Genomic DNA, 13,172 nt, shown 5'->3' with positions numbered 1-13,172 from the left:
AGCTCCCAAGGGGATAAGAAACAACTGGTTGAGGAGAGAACCTTAAAAATGCCCAGCAGCACCCTGGAGATCCGCTCATGGGTCCAGGACATTGGAAACTGAGGTCAGCAGGAAGTCCTTAGGAAGAATCGCCCACCACAAGGGCCTGGAGACATTGAGAAGCAACTCAACGGAGCGTTTGGATGTTAAGGTCTTTTAATTGCAAGCTCCTGTTGCTTGATCATGAGAGGGTGAGGAAAAAAATCAGGAGTAAGGGAAAGGGGAACAGATAAAAGGGAGGGAAGGAAAAACCAAAGGGAGGGTGCCCATTATTTGCAGGTACTACATGGGGTGCTTTCCAGTGTTGCTGCATTTAAGTCACACATCATCCCTCCGTGGGAATTAGTATAATCTCCATGTTATGCATGAGGAAAGGGAGAGTAAAAGAAAGAAAGAAAGAAACTTGTCATATGTCCAACAGCTCCTAAGGGTCCTCAGGGCTGTGAATTTCTTACCATACCACACTGCCTCCCACCCACCCTACTTGTTCCGTGTGACAAGATTTGTTTTTATGACAAGAATTTGTTTGCTCTTTGCCCCCACTATTTTTACTGCATGAGTAGAACACTAATTATCCTCTGCAAGTTCTACGTGATGAGATTAGTGCTCTAGGGAAACTGAACTGTCAGCAGTTTTTAATATTTATTTATTTTTAAGAGAGAGAAAGAAAGAAGCAGAGAGATGGGGAGACACAGAATCCAAAGCAGGCTCCAGGCTCTGAGCTGTCAGCACAGAGCTTGATGCGGGGTTCGAACCCACGGACTGTGAGATCATGACCTGAACCGAAGTCAGACCCTTAACCCACTGAGCTATCCAGGTGCCCCAGCAAATGAGTTTTTGAAGTGCGGTACAGGTTGGATTGGTCTGGGTGGCTCTAAATGTCTAAACATGATTTTCAATCCCCAATGCTTGCCAAGGCATCTCTGACCTCCATCCACACAGATCCTCAGAGCTCTCTATCTTACTTAGTCTTGTCGGTGCTACATTAAGTGGCTTTTCTCCATCTTCTCTTTTAAGCTTCTAGTATAACTTCCTCATGTTCTATGTTAATATCATTCATTCACTTTTATTAAAGGCAGGATCCATAAGCTAAACAATAAAGGAAAAGAAACAAGGTAAGGAAGAAAGGGAGGGATAGAAGGAGGAAGAAAAGAGAAAAAAAAAGAAAAAAAAAGTAATAAAGAGAGATAGGGAGGGGGGAAGGAAAGAAGGGGGAGGGGAGGAGAAAGAACCTAAGAGAGAAAAGAGAAAAACAAGAAAAGAAGTTAGGGAGAAGGTGGGAGTGGGTAGAAGGAAACTCACATGTCTCCTTAATTGTATTAGATTGTGTTCTCTACTATGGATCTGATTACTTTTTAATCATAGAACTTTTAGAAATTAAAATTTAAAGATCTAGTCCAATTCTTTACTATATATATGGAAACTTCAACAAAATCATACAATTAATGGCAGTTTGAAGACCGCTCTTTTCATTAGCATACTCCTGTATTTTCTCCCTATTATGGTTGTATTCTCAGAAACAGATCAGCTGAATTATACATATCCAAGGTTTGTGGCACAAACATTTTGCTTAGCTCTTTAAGAATCATAAAATATATAACTTAATAAGGTTACTTAAGAAACTATGTTGTTTTATTCAGTGATATCAGTAGAAATTCTGGTGATAATAACCTCAAAGATAAATATTTCAAGCTTAATCAACAAGAGTAGCTTTTCTGTGGAAGCAAAACATTTATCCCTGGTATTTTGAGTGAACGTATAGACACAGACACGTAGAGAAGACACAGAACGTATAGAAATTGATGGAAAGTCAATTTCTCAGGATTTATGGTTGTTTAATAGGACAACTGTAGAAGACCTCCAGGATTACATTTGCTTTCCTAAATTCCAAAATGGAACCAAAAGTAAGAAATACAACATATCTATATTTAAGGCAAGCAAAGTGACTTAGTGTAATATTTGACACGTTTCATTGTATTTTAGAAATAGTTTTTATGGAAACTATTTCTAGAACTAAAATGAAGAGAAAATCGGATTTTTGCAAGATGCACAACCTTAAAATGAAAAGTAAAGGGGAGTTGTGAAGGGTGTTCCCCTGTTTCATGCTTACTTTATAATTAAGTAAGGTGAACCTCAAACAGAAGCTTTAGAACAACACACACACACACACACACACACACACACACACACACCTGACATAAACTACTGCATTCCATTGTCATCAAAAATGCAAAGCTTAGCTGTCCCGAGGGCAAGTAGAATGAGCTTTAGGTACTCATCTGGGATTCAGGTTGGCATCTTGACAAGTGGGTAACCTTAAGCACACAAAACAGCTCCACAAGTAAAAACCAGTTCAAAGACGCCCTTTGCAGAAAGCCAGTTCACTATTTTGACACAAGCATTATTTAAGCTCTGGATTAGAGTCTAAATTTGTGGAAAACGTTACAGAGAAATGCTTCTGCTCTCCTTTTCTGGGATTCCTTTCTTTAGGCGCCCTAATTAAATTAATTGCCTTTAAAAAAATTGTCATGATTTTGAAGCTCTACTGTTTGTCCTTCTCACAGTGGTAAACAGCATTACCATATTTTAAAGGATCAAGGATATTCAACCCACGTAAAGGTAATAAGGAACGTGTGAATGTTGCTTGAACCAAAAAGGTTTTACATATGTTGCTATTGTGCCCATGTTTTGCTATTTTTACCAAAAAGGTTATACATATGTTGCTATTTTTGGGAAAAGATTTGTATGTCTCCAACTGAAGTCATAGAAACATATGAAGAGGGCATTTGTTGGGCTGTTGAAACAGGAGACTGTCTTTCATCACTCTGAATTCCTTTTTTGTTCAATTTTCTTCCTGCTTAGTATGTACCTTTATATTCCGTTTGAAATATGAGTCTGTTTTATCATTTCTCCACCATTTTCTAACTTCCTGAATTTACCTTAAAAGTTATTGCAAGATTGGGATGCTTTTATTATTCAAGATACTTGATTTGAATGTACATATTTAGTTAAAATATAGATAGATAAATAGATAGATAGATAGATAGATAGATAGATACAGATATAGAGAGATAGATAGATAGATATAGATTAGATATAGATATGAAGTTTTTTTATTTTCTTTTTTTTTAAATTTTTTTTAATCTTTAGTTATTTTTGAGAGAGAGAGACAGAGTGAGAGCAGGGGAGGGGCAGAGAGAGAGGGAGACACAGAATCTGAAGCAGGTTCCAGGCTCTGAGCTGTCAGCAGCCCCAACATGGGGCTAGAACTCACAAACTGTGAGACCATGACCCGAGCTGAAGTCAGACGCTTAACCGACTGAGCCACCCAGGCGCCCCAAGTTTTTTAATTTTCTAATATGACAAGCTGATAAATAATAAAGAGACCAATGTTAACTGCAGCTGCCCATTTTTTGGTTTCAGGCATTTTTGTATTATTTGTTCATCTAGTAGCCATGCTTCTGTTTTGAGTTCCTGTTAATTTACCTATCATTTTCTCTCTCAAGGGGGGACTGAGAGGTGGTTTTTCTGAAGAAAGCATTATATTTGGGGGATAGTGGTAACTTTGTGAGAGGCCATCCTTGATTGCCCACCAAGTAATTCTGGATTAGACAAAAACTGATTGATATTTGATATACTCAAGTTAGTTAATGTGATTTCACATTTCTTGATATCAAACATTTATTTTGAAACGCCATTTTTGTTTTAGGCTACATATTCAGTTTAACATTGGTCCAGGTAAAAAGACCCTCAGGAAACAAACAGTAGAAAAGTAGTCACCAGGATCTGGGGGAGTGGGGGAAATAGGGAGAAGTTGGTCAAAGGGCTACAAACATTCAGTTATAGGATGAAATTGTGAGGACCTAACGCCTAACATGGGAACTATAGTTGACACTATATAGCTGACACCATCAACATTGCCTGGGAACTTAGAAATGTAATTCCTTGGGGGCGCCTGGATGGCTCAGTTGTCAAGCATCTGACTGGCTTAGGTCATGATCTCAAGGTTCATGAGTTTGAGTTCCACATTGGGTGAGAGTGAGCCCCGCTTCAGGTGAGCCCTGCTTTTCTTTCTCCCTCCATCTCTCTCTCTTTCTTTCTCTGCCCCTCGCTCACTTGCACCCTCTCTCTTTCTCTCAAAAAAGAGAAAAAAAAATGTAACTTTTCAGGACCTACTTCACACCTAAGGAATCAAACTCTGGGGTTAGTTCACTACAGGGTATGTTTTATAAACCTTCCAAATGCTTCTGGTGGCTGCTACTGTTTTAGGAATACTGCTCTAAATAGAAATGTGTATTTCTGTGCCTAAAAAGGATTGTTTTACAAAATAAATCAGTGTGAAAATGAAAATGTGTGTTCTAAAAGAATTAGGAATGTCTGCGTGAGTCTCCTCATTTTCGTCTGCAGGCTTTTTTCAAACAGAAGAGAAAAAATGGGTATTATTTAACTTCTACTGTGCTTTGTTTTAGTTGTGGTATGCTAGTTCAACTCTTGGGGGACAAACCTGGAACATGATTATACAATAAAAACACTTTATATGAGTGTTTCCAAAATCCATTCCAACCTATTGACCATGTATGGTGACAAATGGTGACGAATGTTGACACGGCACAGTCACGTATTAGGTACCTTGTATAAACTCTAAATTTACTGGCATTGTCTGGAGCAATGAAAGCATACTTCAGCCCAGAAGTGGTGTTGTAGAGTTTATGACTTGAAATTTAGCACTAGTTTTCTATTTTCCCTAATGATAATTGCAAGCCCACATGCCTTGATTTTCCCCCTAACAATAGGAAAAGCTTTAGAAGACCAAACTGTTAACTTTATATCATTTATTATGAATGAACTTCTTTGAAAGAAGATTGTGTGTGAAAAATCATGGGTTGCCGCATAACATACCACCCTAAAACTTTTTGGTTTAAAGCAAAAACAAGCCTTTATTTTGCTCACAAACCAGCAACATGCGCAGTGTTCAGAAGGATGTCTTACCCCAGGGAGTGACAGCTGGGATAGCTGGACTGAGCTGGAGCGTGCATTCCCAAGGGGGCTCACTCACATGGCTGGCAAACTGGTATTGGCTGTCAATCTGTCCAGCCAGGGACCTCAATTCCTTGTCACACAAGACGTTTCACAGGGCTGCTTGGGCTTCCACACAACATGGCAACTGATGTCCAAGAACAAGTATTCCAAGAGACGAGAAGTAAAACTACCAATCTACTAAAATCTTGACCAGAAAAACCATACAACTTCACTTCTGCTAGTAGATAGCACTGACTTACCTAGGTCCCAGTGGAAGGAACACAGAAGCCCACTTCATGATGAGACAAGTCTCAAAGAATTTGTGGCCATCTTGAATGTGTCACAAATGGTCTATTCACTTACACAGAGTATAGATTTTGAGATAATGATATTTTGAGTCTTCTTTGGGTACATGTTTTTCTTCCTAAGATCTTCCTAATTTGGGGCACCTGAGGGGGGTTCAGTCAGTTGAGTGTCCAATTCTTGATTTCCGCTCAGGTCATGATCTTGTAGGTTCATGAGTTCAAGCCCGACTTCAGGTTCTGCACTGACAGCGTGGAGCCTGCTTGGGATTCTCTCTCTGCCCCTCCCATGCTCATGCTCTCTTTCAAAAGTAAATAAATAAGCATTAAAAAGTTAATAAAATTAAAAGTGTTCTTAATTTGGAAGTTAAATCGAAAACAAAAGAAAAAAGAAAGAAAAACTAAATATACTCACAAATAAAAAAAAATACAGTGAGGAATCTGAATACCAACATCATGCAACTAAAACTATGTCTGTAATTGAGCAAACAGCAACAAATTTTCAATGGGTCATGTTGTAAGCCTATTCCCATGAGGCCAAAATAAATACAACATATCATGAGGCAAAACAACCAAATTCTTAGCATTCTTTTGTCATGGTGGAAATGCATAGATGTCTAAATACAGCTAGAGTAAACTTAAAATATAAGATTAAATGTGTACAACTATCAACACAGAAATACCTATATGCCTATGTTTCCTCAATAATAAGTTTCTTTTATTTGATTAATTTGTTTTAATTTGTTTTCATTTTTGTTTTTCATATTGAATTATCCAGAAAATTTTCCCTCAAGTCTCTATGCAAACTGACCTTTAGGGTACAAACTAATTCAGGAAAACATTTTAGATGAACTTTGTACCAGATATGAAGGAAGAACAGGTCAGTAAAAGTTGTAATTTGAAGGAGTGATTCCTTCCTAACTTAGAAGAGATAAAAATGTATATTAATATTAGCAATATTTGAGGTAGAAATTAGAAGACATAAAAATGTATTAATATGGAAAATATTTGAGGTAAAAATATATCATCCTTTGTTGCTGTGTGCTTGCATTTAACTATGTAGACCAGCTAAGAAATAACATTCTTACATCACAGGCAAAAGTTTACATCCCAAACAATAAGGTGGGTGTTCTGGTTTGTTTTGTCACTGATTTTCAAATCCATTGGTAATGTTTTGACCTAAAGTTCAGCTTGACACCCAGTTGGCAAAACATTTTTTAAATTTCACAAACACACAGAATCTAAGGGAAACCAATCACTTCAAGCAGTAAGTTAATGGTAAAGAATGTTTTAAAAGTGACATTTCAAAGATATACATTATTTTAACTATTATATTGTTGAAGTAATTAATTTGTAGTAAAAAAGTTGGTCCGAGTCACTGCACATATGTGTCAGATGCAATCAGCTACCTCCCTCTTCTGGCCAAAGGTGGAGAGAGGTTTAATTTTTACTGTTGAATCCAAGCAGGATTATCTTCACAATCAGCTCTAAAATCAGGTCTTACACAATGAAAATTTACTCCACTTCCCATCAGCAAGATAAAAATGTGATTTGCCTCAGAAATCATAGGTTAAAATATCGAGAAATTATTTGATAGAAGAGGCCACTGAGCTTTTCATTTGTAAGAATTTTTGTGGTGGGTAAGTGATTTAAGTGTGTTTGCCCAACAGCCTTTAGAATAAGAAACGATGGGTTTCAGTGCTTTGAGGTCACTTGGGGTTAATATATTTTGATTGTCAACTAAAATTATTCATAGATAGTGGAATGAGCATTGGTGGTTCTTACAGGGAAGAATGAGAAATTATAAAGATAAACTCCAGAGATTTCTACCATAGATTCAAGAATGAAACGCAATTTCTCTTCATGATCTTGCTAAGCCTTGCAAGTGTTATGAAGGGCAACTACAAGATTAAATTGTCAGATTTATAAATTCAAAACTACTTCCCTTAATTGGGATAATTTAAATAATTTAAATTTCCCTGTAGGTCCTTCGGTTTTGGACACACACAAAACTATAAATTACAGAAAATTTTAAGAGACAATAAACTGTCACAAAAAGGCTTTGACTAATTTATATCATTATAAATCTGTATGCATAAGAGCCATATTTATAGAAAAATATCACTCCATATTTCATTCAAAGGAATAAAGCCTAGAATAATAAATTATATTAAAATTAAGATTCGTAGACATATATGTTTTGAAATATTGATGAGAAATATAAAGCAACACAAGGCACAGAACTTACCAATTAGAGAATATATGAATGCAAGTAGTAACTGATATTCAAATCCTGCTATCTCGTCTTTAGGTTCTAAAAATTAAATTTAAAAGCTCTCAGTCAGCATGAATAAATGAATTATTAAAAACTAACAAAGATGAACTTGCACTGGTATTCAAGGAATAATGATAAGGAATTAAATACATCCAAGTTGCCTTCCTCACATTTTATAAATATAAACACTCAGTATTTTTAAATATTCCTAATTACAAGAGATTTCTCAGTTCCTCTGATGACCCAAAACAAAATAAGTTGTCCCACTAGATCAAGAGGATTCTATGCAATTAAAAAATAGGTAACCTTTTATTTTCCTTAATTGCACCAACTACAATTAAGAAAAGTCATCATGAAAAAATCATCATTATCACTGCATAAGTCCATAGTGACTAGGAGATAAATGGTGTTCCGGAGTTATGGAAGGCACAACTTGCCTTACTGTATGCAGAAGCCCCATTCCAACCACTCCCACATCCCAAAATGCATTAGTAGGTCCTCTATGCAGAACTCACAAAGTGGTAGTTGGAAAGCTAGACATAAAAGTTTAAAACACTCACTTCAAGAAGTTGGGCTCAATTTGAACTGAGACAGAGACTCTCTAGGAGAGAATTGCGCTGTGCCCTTGCCCAAAGGGGAGACATTAAGTGTGTTGTCCCTCATCCCCAGCCAGAAAAACAGCCCATCCATCAGTAGGGCCATTTGGAGATTAGGAGGCACAGAGGGCTGGTGTCTGATTTAAGCTCAGGAAATCTAAAGCGTGAGACCCAATGACTGGTTACCTACCCTGATGGTGAACAATAGAAACATTTTTCCATTCGTAATGGCCTGGTCTCCTGGAACGCATCTGGACAAAGAATGTATGAACTTTTCCCCATGAACCATATGAGGTCTACTCAAGAAACAGAGCCAGGCTGAGGGTGTCTTAGATCTTGCCTATGTAAATCGTCCTGGAGCGGAGAGCATAGCAGAAAGAACTTGGAGGTTGACACTGCTAATAAAATGAAATCTTATCAGGTTCCCCAAAAACACCCAGAAAAAAAAGGAGCCAATTTCTGTGGTTACTAGATCAGGAGATGACCTTGTGCAGACAGATGAATTTGTAGGGAAACATAGATACTCAGTCTTGTAGACTAGAGCTTTCCAGTGATTCAGGGGATGAAGGAGGGTCTCTCACACAAAAGTCCCATAAGAAAGAGGATTCCTTTAGGCCCAAGAGGTCACTAAAGAAACAGGGGGAAGAGCATTAACTTTGAATAAGCTAGAACATCTGGATTTTACCACCGAACATATTAAAAATTGAATCAAGACTTTTTACAAAACTAGAATCGTGTTATATTAAGGGAACATGTCTTGATTTTTTTTCTCCAGTGATTTAACAACAACAACAACAACAACAACAAAAATCCCATCTATTTCTAGCTCATAATTGGATATAGGTCATGTGATAATGACCAGTTTGCCTTTAATGGTGACTGAGGGATCCAAACTCATTCCGTCATGTAGCTCCATCACCTTTGGAGAACTTTGCTTCTAGCCATGCAGTTGGAGAAATAGCATGGAGAGTGGGTTGGTTTATTACTCAGGGTTCTGCAGAGAAACAGAACCAATTGTATTTACATATATATACATATATATAAATACAAAGAGAGAGAGAGAGATTTACTTTAAGGAACTGACCAACACAATAACTGGGGCTGACATGTTCAAAATCTGCAGAATAGGAAAGGAAACAACTTTAAAGGGTTCTTATTAGACTCAAAATATGGTTCGTGGACCAGCAACATTAATAATCTATTAGAAATGCAGGGAAAACTGGGCAGCAACATGAAAAAGAATGAAACTAGACCACTTTCTTATACGATACCCAAAAATAAATTCAAAGTGGATTAAAGACCTAAATGTGAGACAGGAATCCATTAAAATCCTAGAGGAGAAATAGGCAGTAATCTCTAACATTGGCTGTAGCAACTTCTTTCTGAATATGTCTCCAGAGGCAAGGGAAACAAAAGCAAAAATAAACTATTAGGACTTCATTGAAATAGAAAGCTTTTCTGCACAGCAAAGGAAACAATCAACAAAACTAAAAAGGCAACTTACAGAATAGGAGATGTATGCAAATTACATATCTGGCCAACAGACTCATAAAAAGATGCACAACATCACACATCATCAGGGGAATACAAATCAAAACCTACAGTGAGATATCACCCCACACCTTCCAGAAAGGCTAAAATCAACAACACAAAACAACAGGTTTTGGCAAGGATGTGGTGAAAGGGGAACCCTCTTGCACTGTTGGTGGGGATGCAAACTTGTGGAAACTCTGGAGAACAGTATGGGGGTTTCTCAAAAAGTTAAAAATAGAACTACCCTAAGATCCAGCAATTGCACTACGATTATGGAAAGAGTGTAAGCATCCATCAATTAATGATGAATGGATAAAGAAGAGGTGCCATATATATATATATATGTATATATATATATATGTATATATATATATATATACATATATATATATATACATATATATATACACATATATATATATATCTCCATATACACACAATGAAATATTACTCAGCCATAAAAAAGAATGAGATCTTTCCATTTGCAATGAAATGGATGTAACTAGAGAGTACTATGCTAAGCAAAGTAAGTCTGTCAGAGAAAGAAAAATACTGTATGATTTCACTCATATGTGGAATTTAAGAAACAACAAAAAAATGAGTCTAATGAAAAAAAAGAGAGAGAGGCAAACCAAAAAACAGACTTAACTATAGAGAACAAACTGATGGCTACTAAGGAGGAGGTGGCTGAGTGGATGGATTAAATAGGTGGTGGGGATTAAGGAGCGCAGGTGTTGTGATGAGCATCAGGTGTCGTATGAACGTGTTGAATCACTAAATTGTACACATGAAACCAATATTACACTGCATGTTGACTAACTGAAATTTAAACAAAAACTTAAAAAAGAAAAAAGGAAATGTAGACTACTCCAGATCTACTACATCTCAATCTTCACTTTAACAAAATTCCCTAAGTAATCTACATGCACATTAAAGTTTAAAAATGCCATCATTCTAAAAATACTGATTCAAAGGGACACATGCTCCCCATTATCAACAATAACCAAATTATGGAAAGAGCCCAAATGTCCTTTGACTGATGAATGGATAAAGAGGTGGCATATATAGAGAGACACATATATACATATAAATATACACACATATGTATATGTATATACACACACACACACACACATATGTGTGAGGAGAAGTCAGAGTCTGTGTCTCCCTCTTTCTCTCTGTCCCTCCCCTGCTTGCACTCTGTCTCTCTCTCTCTCAAAAATAAATAAACATTAAAAACAAATTAAAAGCAAGTTGCCCAGATGAAACATTTTGTAAGACTGGTATACAGAAAAAGGAAATTGAAAAACCATTATTCAAATGTCTATTCGTTTCTAGGCATTTTGCTGTAAAAAGGGAGAGAAGCTGGATACAAGTACTAACTTACTGGACCTCTTCATGATTAATAATGTTCCCCAACAATACGTGTTTCTCAGTGGGAATGCTTTTGGCATTTGGGGAAAGAACTGGAGCTTACTGTGAGGGAATGGCCCATACGCTGCAGGATTTTAACATCCCTGGCACCCACTAACTAAATGTCAGCAGTAACCCCTTCTGTCACTATGACAATACCCCCACATCCCTACAGATATAAGGCGTAACATCCTTATTGGAAATCCACTGAGTTCGTTTTTCCAGAGCAAAAGCAAGACAATTTCAAATTCAAAATTGGACAAACTTCTACAGATTTGCTTTTAGTCATTTTACGTTTTCTTTTTTCACATTAAGTTTTTAATGCACCTGAATTTTATTTTGGGGTAAGGTATTAAATAGAATTGGAAAATTGTATTTTCCTTATGGCTTCTTCCAGCACCATTTTGAAGAAATACATTTTATTCAGTGACCAAAAAACCTATTTCGTTCACAAGGTAAATTATTTGCCATGTTTAGATTTGTCTATGCATTTCTTTCCTATTTTACATGTCTTGTCTAACCCTGCACAATCTTACTGTTTAAACTATTAGAACCCTAGAATGCTTAATTTCTAGTAAGCCAATGACTGCCTTAACAACCCTAAATCACAATTATCTTTGCTAACCTTGCTTGTTGGTTCTTCCTGTGACTTTAAAAATAGTATTGCCAAGTCTGGGGGAAAAAATCTCATTAAAATTTGATTAAAATAGAGGTGTCTGCGTGGCTCAGTTGGTTGGGCGTCCAACCGGCTCAGGTCATGATTTCACGGATCGCAGTTGTGGGTTCGGGCCCTGTGTTGGTCTCTGTGCTGACAGCTCAGAGCCTGGAGCCTGCTTTGGATTCCGTGTCTCCCTCTCTCTCTGCCCCTCCCCCATTGGCACTCTGTCTCTCTTTGTCTGTCTCTGTGTCAAAAATAAACATTAATATTTTTTAATTTTGATGAAAATACAGGATATTTATAAGCTAATTTGGAAAAAGTATAGTCTTTGCAATAATAGGTCTTTCCTATGAACAACATGGTATATTTCCACATCAAAGACTCTCCTTTTAACTCCTTCAGTGAAGTTTAAAATGTTTCCCATACAGTTTCTATATATATTTGCTGGCTAACACCCAGTTTATGTTTGGTATTGAATTAAGATTTTTTATCATGTTTTCAAACTAATGATTTCTAATTAGTTAGTGTTTACACATTTCCACATAATGAATATATTATATCGGTGTAATAGCTTATAGAAATTTTCAGATAGCAATGCATATCATTGGTCAATGATAACTTTCTCTCCTTCCTTTTGATCATCATGTTTCTTTCTTTTTAAGATAAAAGAATATTTGTGGGAATGCAAGCGGGTGCAACCACTCTGGAAAACAGTATGGAGTTCCTCAAAAAACTAAAAATGGAACTACCCTACGACCCAGCAAATGCACTACTCGGCATTTATCCAAGGGATACAGGTGTGCTGTTTCAAACGGACACATGCACCCCCATGTTTATAGCAGCACTATCAACAATAGCCAAAGTATGGAAAGAGCCCAAATGTCCATCGATGGATGAACAGATAAAGATGTGGTATATGTATACAATGGAGTATTACTCAGCAATCAAAAAGAATGAAATCTTGCCATTTGCAACTACGTGGATGGAACTGGAGGGTATTATGCTAAGCAAAATTAGTTAGAGAAAGACAAAAATCATATGACTTCACTCATATGAGGACTTTAAGAGACAAAACAGATGAACATAAGGGAAGGGAAACAAAAATAATATAAAAACAAGGAGGGGGACAAAACAGAAGAGACTCATAAATATGGAGAACAAACTGAGGGTTGCTGGAGGGGTTGTGGGGGAGGGGAGGGGCTAAATGGGTAGGGGCTTTAAGGAATCTACTCCTGAAATCATTGCTTCACTATATGCTAAATAATTTGGATGTAAATTTTAAAAAATTAAAAATAAAATTAAAAAAATAAAGAAAGAATAAAAACAATGTAAAACAA

The sequence above is a fragment of the Acinonyx jubatus genome, chromosome B2, assembly GCF_027475565.1.
Source record: "Acinonyx jubatus isolate Ajub_Pintada_27869175 chromosome B2, VMU_Ajub_asm_v1.0, whole genome shotgun sequence".
NCBI lineage: Eukaryota > Metazoa > Chordata > Mammalia > Carnivora > Felidae > Acinonyx > Acinonyx jubatus.
Note: the sequence above shows the minus strand (reverse complement) of the source record.